The sequence below is a fragment of the Xenopus laevis genome, chromosome 5L (assembly GCF_017654675.1).
Source record: "Xenopus laevis strain J_2021 chromosome 5L, Xenopus_laevis_v10.1, whole genome shotgun sequence".
In the NCBI taxonomy this organism is placed as follows: Eukaryota; Metazoa; Chordata; class Amphibia; order Anura; family Pipidae; genus Xenopus; species Xenopus laevis.
The window spans coordinates 71,402,200-71,414,368 of record NC_054379.1 but is presented as its reverse complement, the minus strand read 5'-3'; the positions used below and the strand labels follow the sequence as shown (position 1 = coordinate 71,414,368).

The window sequence follows — 12,169 nt, the reverse complement described above, 5'->3', positions numbered from 1 at the left end:
TATACAATGATAACCTTGAAAATACCAGATAATGATTTTGATAATATTCCCATTTTTTCATGATCCCCTGCAAACAAAATTGAATTAGTGGAAATTTTACACACATGAAATTTATACATGGGTCTTGGTCCAAGTCACAGGGTCAGCTATTAGTTTATTATAGCATTGACAAAATGAGTTAAGTATTGACACAGAACATCACATGATTGTTACCGAGTGTAAAGATCACCGAAAGAACAAGAAACCTACAAATACTGCCACAGATCGGCTTTGGTTATATTTAATGGGAGTTTAGACACATAGCAAGTATTAATCAATAGTAAAGGACAGCTATATCAATATTTGAAAATTCATCTAAATTGTTCTTGCCACATCTTGCACTTAAGAAAAATCGATGAGCATTTCTCAGATGTTTGCATTTTCAGTTGGGTGTGAAAACACTAGAGAGCATTTTTTTATTTTGCAAAAATTTCCAGTACATTTTTATGGTGAAGCAACATGAGAATTCTTGACAAATACAAGAGTCCTCTGCACTCAACCCATTATCAATATATTTAAGACAGAGTGCATACTGCTACTAAAAAATGCCTTACCCTTTAAACAAAACAGGGATTGTTTGTCCATATATTGCAATATATTTAAGCTGGCCAACTACGTCAAAGTCATCCCATATCTGGCCAGTCCTACGCTCAATTTTCATCTGATTCATTAAGAATTCTATTGCTTCATTATACATTTTACAAAGGGACTAAAATGTATAATGAAGCAATAGAATTCTTAATGAATCAGATGAAAATTGAGCATAGGACTGGCCATATATGGGATGACTTTGACGTAGTTGGCCAGCATGGTCAACATGTTTTAGCTGGAGTATTTTCGGATTCAAGCTGTTTACAAAAAAGGTTTTTTTCAACCATGGAAATTAGAGTTTTGACTGAATACCTTAAAAAAGTTTTTCAGGTTAAATACAACTTTATTGCTTAATACAGCTAAATATATCTAAATAATGCCTTTCAAGGATCTTATTTTACAAGCCTAAGGAGTGAAGGGCCACAGTTTCATATATCCCATGACTGGTATATTTTGGTGCCACATCTATATGTCAATTTACTGCACATACAGATGAAGCCACTTTGTTTCGTGTTCAACACAGAATTTCTAAACACATTTAACCCACTAATCCCATTTAATACAGAAAATTGCATCACAGCATCCCATCTAATTAAAGCGTGAACAGTGGTGCTTTGGTATGCTAATGAAAAGGTTACATGCATTAAATAAATTAAGATAACTTTAAATAACACAGTTTCTTCAGTTTATCCCAAGTTATGACGTATTTTACACACAAATCCAAGTGGCTTCATGTGTACATTCCTTTAGGCCTAAATTCAGCATCTTGACAGGCTTTAGTTGAGTTAGTAGGTGGCACAATTTAATTTTTTTTTTTTTTAAAAATGCAATCAGGTAAAAGGACACAATAAAGAAAAACTTCGCAGTCACAGTCTTATGATATTGATGTATGCAAATTGTGGCAGAACGAGAATTCAAAAATTGATAAATTAACCCCCTAAGCAACTGTCCCTGGCAACCAAAAAGCAGTTGTAGATCAGGGGCCCCCAAACTTTTACCTTTGATTCACATTCAAATGAAAAAAAAAGTCTTGAGGAGCCACAAGGGCTGCATCAGGCTCTCTTTTACAGCAAATTTGCGTCTTTATGCTTCCAAAACCAAGCCAAGAATTTTTTTAAAAATGAGCACCTGTTTTGAGGACAACTGAGAGCAACATTACTGTGGGTTAAACTGATCAGATACAGAAAAAAAGTTACCTTAATTCTAAGGTGAACTGAAGCATACCCAACACTTTTACATAGCAAGGGCTTGACTCAATATAAGGGCAGCATTGTAATGCGTTGTGTATTATCAATTCAGAAATCATCACAGATGGCAGTTCTTTTAAACATATTCCATAAATATGATTTTAAATCTAAACTAAATAAAGCTTTTCTTTCTTAGTAATTGCCCTGTGATACTTTCCATAGCATGCAGACCTTTACTCAGGAAAAATATCGCTGCCTATGCTTGATACATTCTAATCTCCATATGTCTATTTGAAAGTCATGTTCAGAAACTATATATATGCTTTCCAGCATCCTCCAAATCATCGTCTTTAAAATTTGCAGACATTATAATTTGACAATAGCAGTAGAGGTGTAAAAATAAAATTAGAAAGCAACATGAAAGGCTTCTTTTTGGTAGGTAATCAATTGTATATTTACTCAGTTTCCTTAAATTCTCTGCAACAGTAGGTAGCCTGCAGTTAGCACTACAAGACATTATTTAAGCATTCATATACTACAAAGAATAATAATCTGCAGAACTTTGCTGGTTCCAAAAATGTTTCAGATAGAAAGGCAAGTGCATAATTCTTCTTATGCCAGAATCTCATATAAAAGCACATCTAATAGATGCCTCACTGGCTCAGTAAATTAAAGGCAACAACAGGAGCCTGTTCCTTGGGATGTATTAATGAGGAGTGATCTGCTTTAAATGCCATGTTTTAAATTTCTGGTGAAATGTCATGGGCTGTGCTTGTCACACTTTTACTAACTCTGTGGTTCCCCAAAGAATTTAAGGAAATGTCAGCCTAATGAACTGTTTAGCAAATATTGTTGTGTCGTTGACAACTATACCCTTCAGCTGAGTTCTTAATGGGACCACTGTTCAACATTATTACTTTGCTTGCCTGTGTCACCTTCCTGTTCCAATGTTATGCTGAAATAACAAATTGCAATAGCTTTCCACTTTATTTTTGTGCACTTTTAAAAATGACTCCATCTGTTTCTCCCAGCTGAAAACTGAACAGATTAATTGGGTTTTCTTACCTGCATTGACATGAATGCAAAAAAAAGCACCATACACAGTTAACATATATTTCACAATAACACATGCAGTAAATGTTTAATTGCAGCTTGTGTATATATATATATATATATATATATATATATATAATATATATATATATATATATATATCTCTACTGCAAGAAGATCTGCACTTATAGGACTTAGATTTATTGTATGGGACTAACGTTTCGGCCTCCCCAAGGCCTTTCTCAAAGTTACAAACTGAACAAAAAACCGCCTAAATATACATAAGGGCGGGAAAAGACAGGTGGTAAATGTCACATGATCAGTATTGCAATCATTAATAGTACATATCACTTTAAGTACTTTCTTTATCGTTAATAGTACGTATCACTTTAAGTATAACATTTAAACACACGTAAAAAACTAAACACAATATATCCACTATTTCATATCATTAACAAGTTAAAAACAAGACATTTTGTAACCACACAGTAGCTCTACTTAGACATTTAAATAACTAATGTTACAATTACGTAAAAATCTGAAGGGTTAAAAGCACAATGTCTCCATCTACCTAATTACAAAGGGCTGTTATATCCATAATTGATCTGGTTCTGTGTTACCCCTTACATACTATCTCTTCATTCGGTGTTCACCCTATATTACGGTATAGTATTGCTTTTAACACAGCTACTTATAAATTGCTCATTAGGGGCAGGGTCTCAACCTAATCATAAATGTGTCTCAACTATGTTTTAGACATATAATATAAACAGGGGGCTGTGATCTATGGGCATAGGGTCTATATGTAAATAAAGATGTAAGCTGCAATGTAATCAATTAGGAACGAATCTCGGTATAGAACAAGATACAAATAGGGGCAAATTCACTAAGCGCCGAAGCGCCGAACGCTAGCGTCAATTCGCTAGCGTTGGGCATTTTCATTACTTCGCAAATTCACTAACGAACTTTGGCGTAAATTCGCTAGTGTTACTTCACACCCTTATGCCTGGCGAATTTTCGCTACGGACGTAACTATGCAAATTCACTAACGCGCGCAGTGTACTGAACGCTACCTTTTACGCTAGACTTCCTTCGCCACCTCAGACCAGACGAAGCGCAATAGAGTAGATAAGGATTGCTTCAAAAAAAGTTCAAATTTTTTCTAAGTCCCAAAAAACGCTGGCGTGTTTTCTATATTATGGGTGATAGGCTGAAAAAGATCGAAAAAATTTTTGGGGCTCCCCTCCTTTCCCCCTACATTTCCTAACTCATGGCAACTTAACTAAACAGTGGGCACATGTGTAGGGCAAAATAAAAATTTTATTTGATGTTTTGAAGGTTTCCCAGGCATTTGTAGTGATTCTACGTATTCCTCCATTGAAATTTTAATTTGGCGCCGTATGCAAATTAACCATCGCTAGCGTAACTTCGCCTCGCTTAGCGAATCAACGCTAGCGCAACTTCGCAACCTTACGCTACCCCTGTGCGCAACTTCGGATTTTAGTGAATTTGCGGAGCACTGGCGAAACTACGCCTGGCGAAGTGTGGCGAAGTGCGGCGAAGTTACGCCAAGCATTTTTTTGAGAAGGGCCACAGATTGCCTACTTTTAAATATATAGGCATAGGTCATGTACCTAAACCCAGAAGGGGTGGCAACAGATCCCAAATGTTACTACAACGAGAAAAGTACTGGATCAAAAGATTGAATACAATGGCACCGAAAGGCCTTAATGAGCAATGCTTCTTTAATTGTTTCCTTAGCACACGGTAAAATGTATCAAAAATTCATCAGGCAGCTGTTACATTCATATCCACTGTTGTACTATTAAGTATGAAATAGTTACACATATTTTGATATGCATTTATAAAATTATTGTATATTTATTCTTTGTGAAGTGAGAAGTCCGCTGGGGGATGGGTGTTGCACAAGGAGAGGGGTTACACCTGCGGGGGTTATTTATGTTTTTGTAATTAATGGCTTTTTATCTTGAGAAAGGCTCTAGAGGGGAGCCGAAACGTCATCATTATGCCATAAATAATAAAAAGATTTTCAGTTATATACAAGTCCCTGGAGTGCGCTACTAACTTTTTTGTTTTTGTATTGTTAATCTCTGGAGCAGCACCCGGGCAGATGATCATAGGGTTAATTGGAGGAGTGCGGATCTGTTTGGTTGGTATAAATATATATATACACACACACATATATATATATATATATATATATATAATACTCCCATTTAATAAGCTAAAGCATTTAATAAGATAAAGAACTATACATTCGAGGTCCTCAAGCCCAAGTCAAGTCAAAGTTCAGCACTTGAGTTACAGGGAAATCAATGCATAGCAAAAGTATTGCTAATTGGGCACAGGAATGGGCTGGGATGCCATATGATGCTCTGAAAGGGTTTCAATCACATGAAAGGAAAAAATTGCAGCTAGAACATGCAATGAACGTATTTTCCTACTCCGTTCTGTTCTGTTCACAATAGACTGTAATTAATTAGCTGTTTTTATAATTGGCTCAAAGAGACTGCACTTTCTTATCTTCAATCAATTTTCTCTTCCACCTTTTTCCCATAAAATAACCCTTTCTCATATTGCACCCTCTTTCGTCAACCTGCAAAGTTAATTGTTTTTGTAGTGACTCAGAAACCAATGGGTTGCACATCCATATCTTTCTATTCCCCTTTTCTCCATTTTGACAAGCATTGGTTGATGTAGTTTAAAGGATGCTGCCATTGATTCTTGAACAGTGCAAAAGTGTACTCTGAAATAAGGAATCACATTTCACCATCAAACAATATATACCAAAATGTAAAATGTCTAATGTTTGGCAGTTTTTCTTTGGCAAAGACCAGTATATCTACCTCTGCATAACACTTTTTCCCTTCTGATGTATAATGAGAGTATATGCACTCAAATCTTTTTTATGTTTGCAATATGCATTTATTATTAGCTTGTGTAACTTTTGTTATGGCCCTGATCTCCTGAGACTCAATCCGTTCATTTTTTAATTAAAAGAGTAATGTAAGATTTGGGAATTATTATGGATTAAATTAAAATGTTTTGCATTTCAGTCTTAGAAAGTCTAAATGTCAAGTGTGTAAGAAGAAGTAAAGTTATATTGCCCCTCTGAGTATTGTATTACTCATTTGCATAAATATATTTTTTCTATGAACAGATGTATAACAACGTTGGGAAAACAGTAGTTTGTACTCTAAAAAAAAAAATGATGGATTATGGTTGACTCCTAGCATTTTCATATTCACAGTAAGCCAAATCAGGCCTGTAACCACAAACAGATGCTCAACGTCAATGCTGCTAACATTTAAAATTCAACCTAAACGCCACTTAAAGGAAAACTATACCTCCAAAATGAATACTTAAGCAACATATAGTTTATATCATACTAAGTGGCATATTAAAGAATCTTACCAAAATGGCTTTTGCCTTGAGCCACCATTTTGTGATGGTCTGTGTGCTGCCTCAGAGATCACCTGACCAGAAATACTACAACTCTAACTGTAACAGGAAGTGTGGAAGCAAAAGACAGAACTCTGTCTGTTAACTGGCTCATGTGACCTAACATGTATAGTTTGTTTGTGGCACCATGAATCGTAGGATCCCAGGGGGCAGCCCTTATTTTCTAAAATAGCAATTTTCTATTTATAATTACCCAATGGTAAAAATGTTTTTTTTACATGAAGCAGGGTTTTTACATATGAGTTGTTTTATGTAATCTGTTTTTATAGAGACCAACATTGTTCTGGGGTATAGTTTTCCTTTAACCTTAAGTGTGCAAGCCTTTAGTAAAATAGCTATATTAAAAAAAAAAAGTAAGAAAAAAAAGTTCAAAAACGTATGTACCGAAAGTCCTTATGTTTGAGTTACCTATTTATCAAAGAATTATCCAGAAAGCTCCAAATTACAGGAAGGCCATCTCCCATAGACTTCATATTATCCAAATAATCCAAATTTTTCAAAAATATCCTTTTTCTCTGTAATAATAAAACAGTACCTTGTACTTGATCCCAACTAAGATGTAATTAATCCTTATTGGAGACAGACCAATCCTATTAGGTTTAATTAGCATTTAAATGATTTTTCAGTATACTAAAGGATGGAGAGCCAAATTATGGAAAGACCCTATATCGAGAACTTGAACTTTCTAGATAATAGGTCACATAAAAAATTATTTATTTGGAGCATCACTTGTTATTTGGATTTTAGTCAGTGGGTGTGCATATAACAATAATCCTTTTCAAAATATTGATTTTTAATAACTCAACAACTCTCTAAAGGATTCAAATTAAAATACTTCAAAATAACAAAAACTTTTATATAGCATTTTACTGTCATATACAGTATGCTGCAATTGGAAAATCAGTGCATGAAATCTTTTTCGGTTATATACTTTGTGCATGCATGCAGTGGCGTGGCATATTACTGGGCACCACAGCAAATTATTTTTTTTGCCCCCAAAATGTTTAGAAGTTGAGCTGTTTTACCAATATTTATTGAAATTGTATGTGAATTAGTGTCTCATGGGGCACCTATACTTCCTGGGTCCCCCTGGTACCTGCAGGGTCTGCTTCCTCTCTGGTTATGCCCCTGCATGAATGTTTCTATTTGTGTGCTCAAGAATCAGCATCGTAGTCCTCAGGTTGCTACACTAAGCCAAAATAGCATGCAACATAGCAACATGCAACATGTTTGTTTTTTGCTAAGACAATGAAAATTAATAACTGTTATTAATCTATTTTAATATTTCCTAGGGGTCAATCTTTTAAAAAAGTTGGGAGGGACAGGATCTACTAACTACACTACTAGGCAGATTCAGGTTTTTGGTCACATTTGACATGTTCAAGGTATTCTCTGGACCTGGGGTTTTCAGATAAGGGATCTTACTGAAACTTGGATCTCCACACCTTAAGTCTATTAGAAAATCATTTAAACTTTAAATAAACCCAATAGAATTGGTTTCCTGCAATAACGATTAATACTATCTTAAGGTACTGTTATGTTATGACATAAAAAAAATTAATAATTTTTAGATTTTTTAATTTGATTAAAATGGTGTCTATGGGAGATGGCCTTCCCATAATTCAGAACTTTCTGGATAACAGGTTTCTGGATAACAGGTTTCTGGATAACAGGTTTCCGGATCACAGATTCCATTCCTGTATGCAAACTTGTCTACTGCGACCTTGAGGGTATTGAGAGCTATAAAAATCCTTTCAAAGGCAACATACAGACCACAGGCCTCAAGCTGGACAGCATTGTTGACCAATATCATGTAAAATATTCAAAACTTCTGCCAAACCAGAGAATTAGAATGTGGGGGTCCATCTTATAGTCTCACATTGCAAAAAAAGTTGCCTTTTCTCATCTCCGTCTTCCATTATTTACTGTGTCAGAAAAAGCTGCCTGCATAAATAATGATTGCTACCACTCTATCTGCTCTGTTTTTATTTCACTAGAGAAGTAGCATCCACGACACTACTTAAGAAATATATATATATATATATATATATATATATATATATAACGCTACTAATATATCAATTTTTAAAACCATTAGGTATTAGATATAGACAAATACAAGAGGGCATAGGACTGGCCAGATATGAGATGACGTAGTTGGCCATCTTAAATATATTGCAATATATGGACAAACAATCCCTGTTTTGTTTAAAGGGTAAGGCATTTTTTAGTAGCTTAATGCACAAAATGTCTCTGTCTTAAATATATTGATAATGGGTTGAGTGCAGATGACCTCTTGTCTATATATATGTATATATATATATATATATATATATATATATATATATATATATATATATATATATATATATATATATATAATATATACATTTTTTCATAAATTAGCTTGAATTATTTCCCATTGGAACAAAAACAAACCTCAGTTGAAGGTTGGATTAGGAGAAAACACTATCATCATGAAACATTAGGGAAAGGGAAACATTATTTAAAAGTACTGTAATATACAAAAAACCCTTACAAATTGCTGCGAATGATAGGTTTACTATTATACTACTTTGGTTGGAAGTTTTGCACTTAACAGTATGTTCTTCAGTGCAGCATATCAATCTGTTACAATTATACTTGATGTAATAGACTTTGCAATGCAGATGAGACTGCCGTAAGATATTGTAACCTAATATGAATACATTTCTTTGTAGAGTTTTCTGTTTCAGCAATCATAAAATATTAGGTATAAGATCATGTTACACCAGCCAAAACAAATAAAGCAGAACAAAAATTCATTTAGTGCCAACTAACTTAATACAACATCAGATTTTTTTGCTTTGACTTCAGCTTCATTTGTCTGAAAGGCAATAATACTTTCCAGTAATCCTGTTTTGTATATTGAATGGTGCACTAGAAATCTTAATTTGTAAGATGTAAAATAATCACTGCTGTTCTACTATTTGGCAGAAAATCAGAAGGGATTCCATGCTAAAAAAAAGTGTCTAAAGCCATTTGAAATATGTTACATAGTTAATTTGGTTTAACAAAAGCCTATCAAGTTCAACCTCAAATCATGTAAACATTAAATAAACCCAATAGGCTGGTTCTGCTACCAATAAGAATTCATTATACTGTATCTTAGTTTGGATTAAGTACTGTACAAGGTACTGTTTCATTTTTGAAGAGAAAAAATAAATACTTTTTAAAAATTTTGATAATTTGGATAAAAAGTAGTCTATGAGAGACTGCCTTTCTGTAATTCGGAGGTTTCTGGATAATTGGTTTCTGGATAACAGACCCCATACCTGTATATTTAAAATAGTACTATATTCAGTCGAAAAAACAAATCAGGATGCTTTTTTCATATGGCATCACAAAATAGAACTGTCTCTTTTACAGCTGAAAATGTATGACTATGAAGATTTTCATTCATCCAGGTCATGATATATCTAGTATAGATAAATCTAAAAACAACTGGACTTGCTGAGTAATCAATGAAGACGTTTCACTACTCATCCGAGCAGCTTCTTCAGTTCAACTGACTGATGTGGAAAGTTCTTGGCATATAAACTCTTCCACTAATCCAATCACAATGGCACATTGTAGTCTTACTGACTACCCCAGGACCTCTCCCAGACTCTGGACCACCACAAGGTTAGCCCCCTGTTACTCACAGTTCAGACATATCTCTTTATCAGCCAGGCCACACAGCCTACTTCCAAGTCAGGTTCATTCCTTGTTTTCTCCAGACAGTGTCTTCTGTCAGAGGCATTTGGTTATATCTCTCTTTGTCTTAGGGCTCTTACACACAGAAATTTTTTTTCTGTGTTTAATGTGCGTTTAAACATGTTTAAACAAATTCGATCAAACCAATTTGCTAATTGATTCCATTGTATTCTGCCTGGTTGTACTCATGAGCGTTCCTCTCACACACCAGGACAGCCAGAACCCCCATATATTGGAGCTTGCCTCTGCAGGCTTTCAACATTGGAGATTAATATCTGGAGAGATTTCTGGAGATGTTTCCCATAGCAACCAATCAGATATTTGCTTTTGCTTTATAAGTTATAGGTGGCTGTTTAAATCGAATTGCTGATTGGTTGCCATGGGTAACATCTCCAGAAATTTCTCCAGATATTTATCTCCAATTTTAGTAAACATGCCCAGAGGGAATATTAACCCTTCCTCCACTAGCCCATATCATACAGATTAATTGCACACAAATGGGTGTCATTGATCCATTCTTAAATACAAATACTCTGTAAGGCTACAAATGTATTGTTATTGCTACTTTTTATTACATATCTTTCTATTCAGGCCCTCTCCTATTCATATTCCAGTCTCTTTTTAAATCAATGAATGGTTGCTAGGATAAGTTTGACCCTAGTAACCAGACTGCTGAAATTGCAAGCAGGAGAAAGCTAAATATTTCAAAAACCAATAAAAAAATGAAAACCAAATTAGATTTTAAATAGTCTCAGAATATTACTCTCTACATCATGCTAAAAGGTAATGTAAAGGTTAGTTCTACTTGCACATACATTGAGTTTTACTTTGGTTAGGATATTCACTTACAGCCACACATGATGAAATGTCCCCTTTAATACTAATGTCACATTCAGCAGCTTCTGTTTGACAGTTTGTGTCTTCAAATCATACTGAGGCACACTTTCCTTTTTCTCAACCAAAGGCACATGTTATATTAGGAAGTTTATAATTGCCTCATGTTAATTTTCCTCTCCGGTCTATTGTGTTTCCACTCTCATACAGACTGGCTCACTGGAAACCAGTGTTGTGGCTAGCACCTTCATGTACACAGATGCAGGAGGTTGATTTCATTTTTCATTACTCGCCTCCTCAGACATGTCACCTGGCTTTAGTACAATTCACTGCCATGTTGCCATTTTCCACATCATTTTCAGCTATGTTCACACATATGACTTGGATGTCAATGAGTTCAGGACTTTCATATGACTTCTCACTCAGACACTCTCATGTCTCTCACAGTACTGCTTGCATGAGTCTAGCAGTTTCTGCATTATAACAAATATGCGTAGTGCTATTTTACTGCTGAAGGAAACCCTGCATTGATTTCCTTCTTTTTTGGCGCAACAGGAGTCTTGTGTCTACACTATAAACTGGCATGCACCCAGGGTTAGGACAGACTAGGCTGTAATACCCCCTCCCTGGGAACTTCTTTGATTCACAATAACAAGAGGAAAGGTTATGCACCCTAATTAGAGCACACTTTTCTTACTATTCTCACTCCTTCCTGGGATCAGTGCTCCTCCCATTGACTTCTATAGGACCTCAACAGTTTTTACTTAGGCAGTTTTGTATGTGTATGTGATTTTTACACTTAATAAATCTAAAATTGTTTGTTTTATAGAAATTAGAAGTAAACTAAAATGTTTAGAGATTTGTTAAAAAAATGGAAATGAATGTTAGTAAATAGGCCCCTTAGTATTTTATAGATTTTATTAAATTTTCTTTGCTTTTTGCCGCCTTCTTCTGACTTCTTAAATCTTCTGTAAAGTTACATATTTATTGTCATTGCTACTCTTTATTACTCCTCTTTCTATTCAGGCCCTTCCAGTCTCTTATTCAAATCAATGCATGGTTGCTGTGACATCACTTTCTACATCATACAAAAAGTTGATTTAAAGGTGAACAACCCCTTAAAACAACTTTCTAAATGCAAAATAATCATGGTTGCAGGCTATGGTTTAACAGGTTTGTCTGTTCTTACCCAATATACATGGAAAACCAAAGCAAATGTTGCAATCTATGCACTTAAGGTGCTCTTA

At 34.8% G+C, this 12,169-nt stretch overlaps 1 protein-coding gene across 1 annotated transcript in view; it reads right to left on the bottom strand.

Annotated features, from left to right (window-relative positions):
• The window catches only part of LOC108716137 (laminin subunit alpha-2-like), a 433,274-nt gene that overhangs the window by 298,275 nt on the left and 122,830 nt on the right, over positions 1–12,169 (bottom strand). The window lies entirely within an intron of this gene.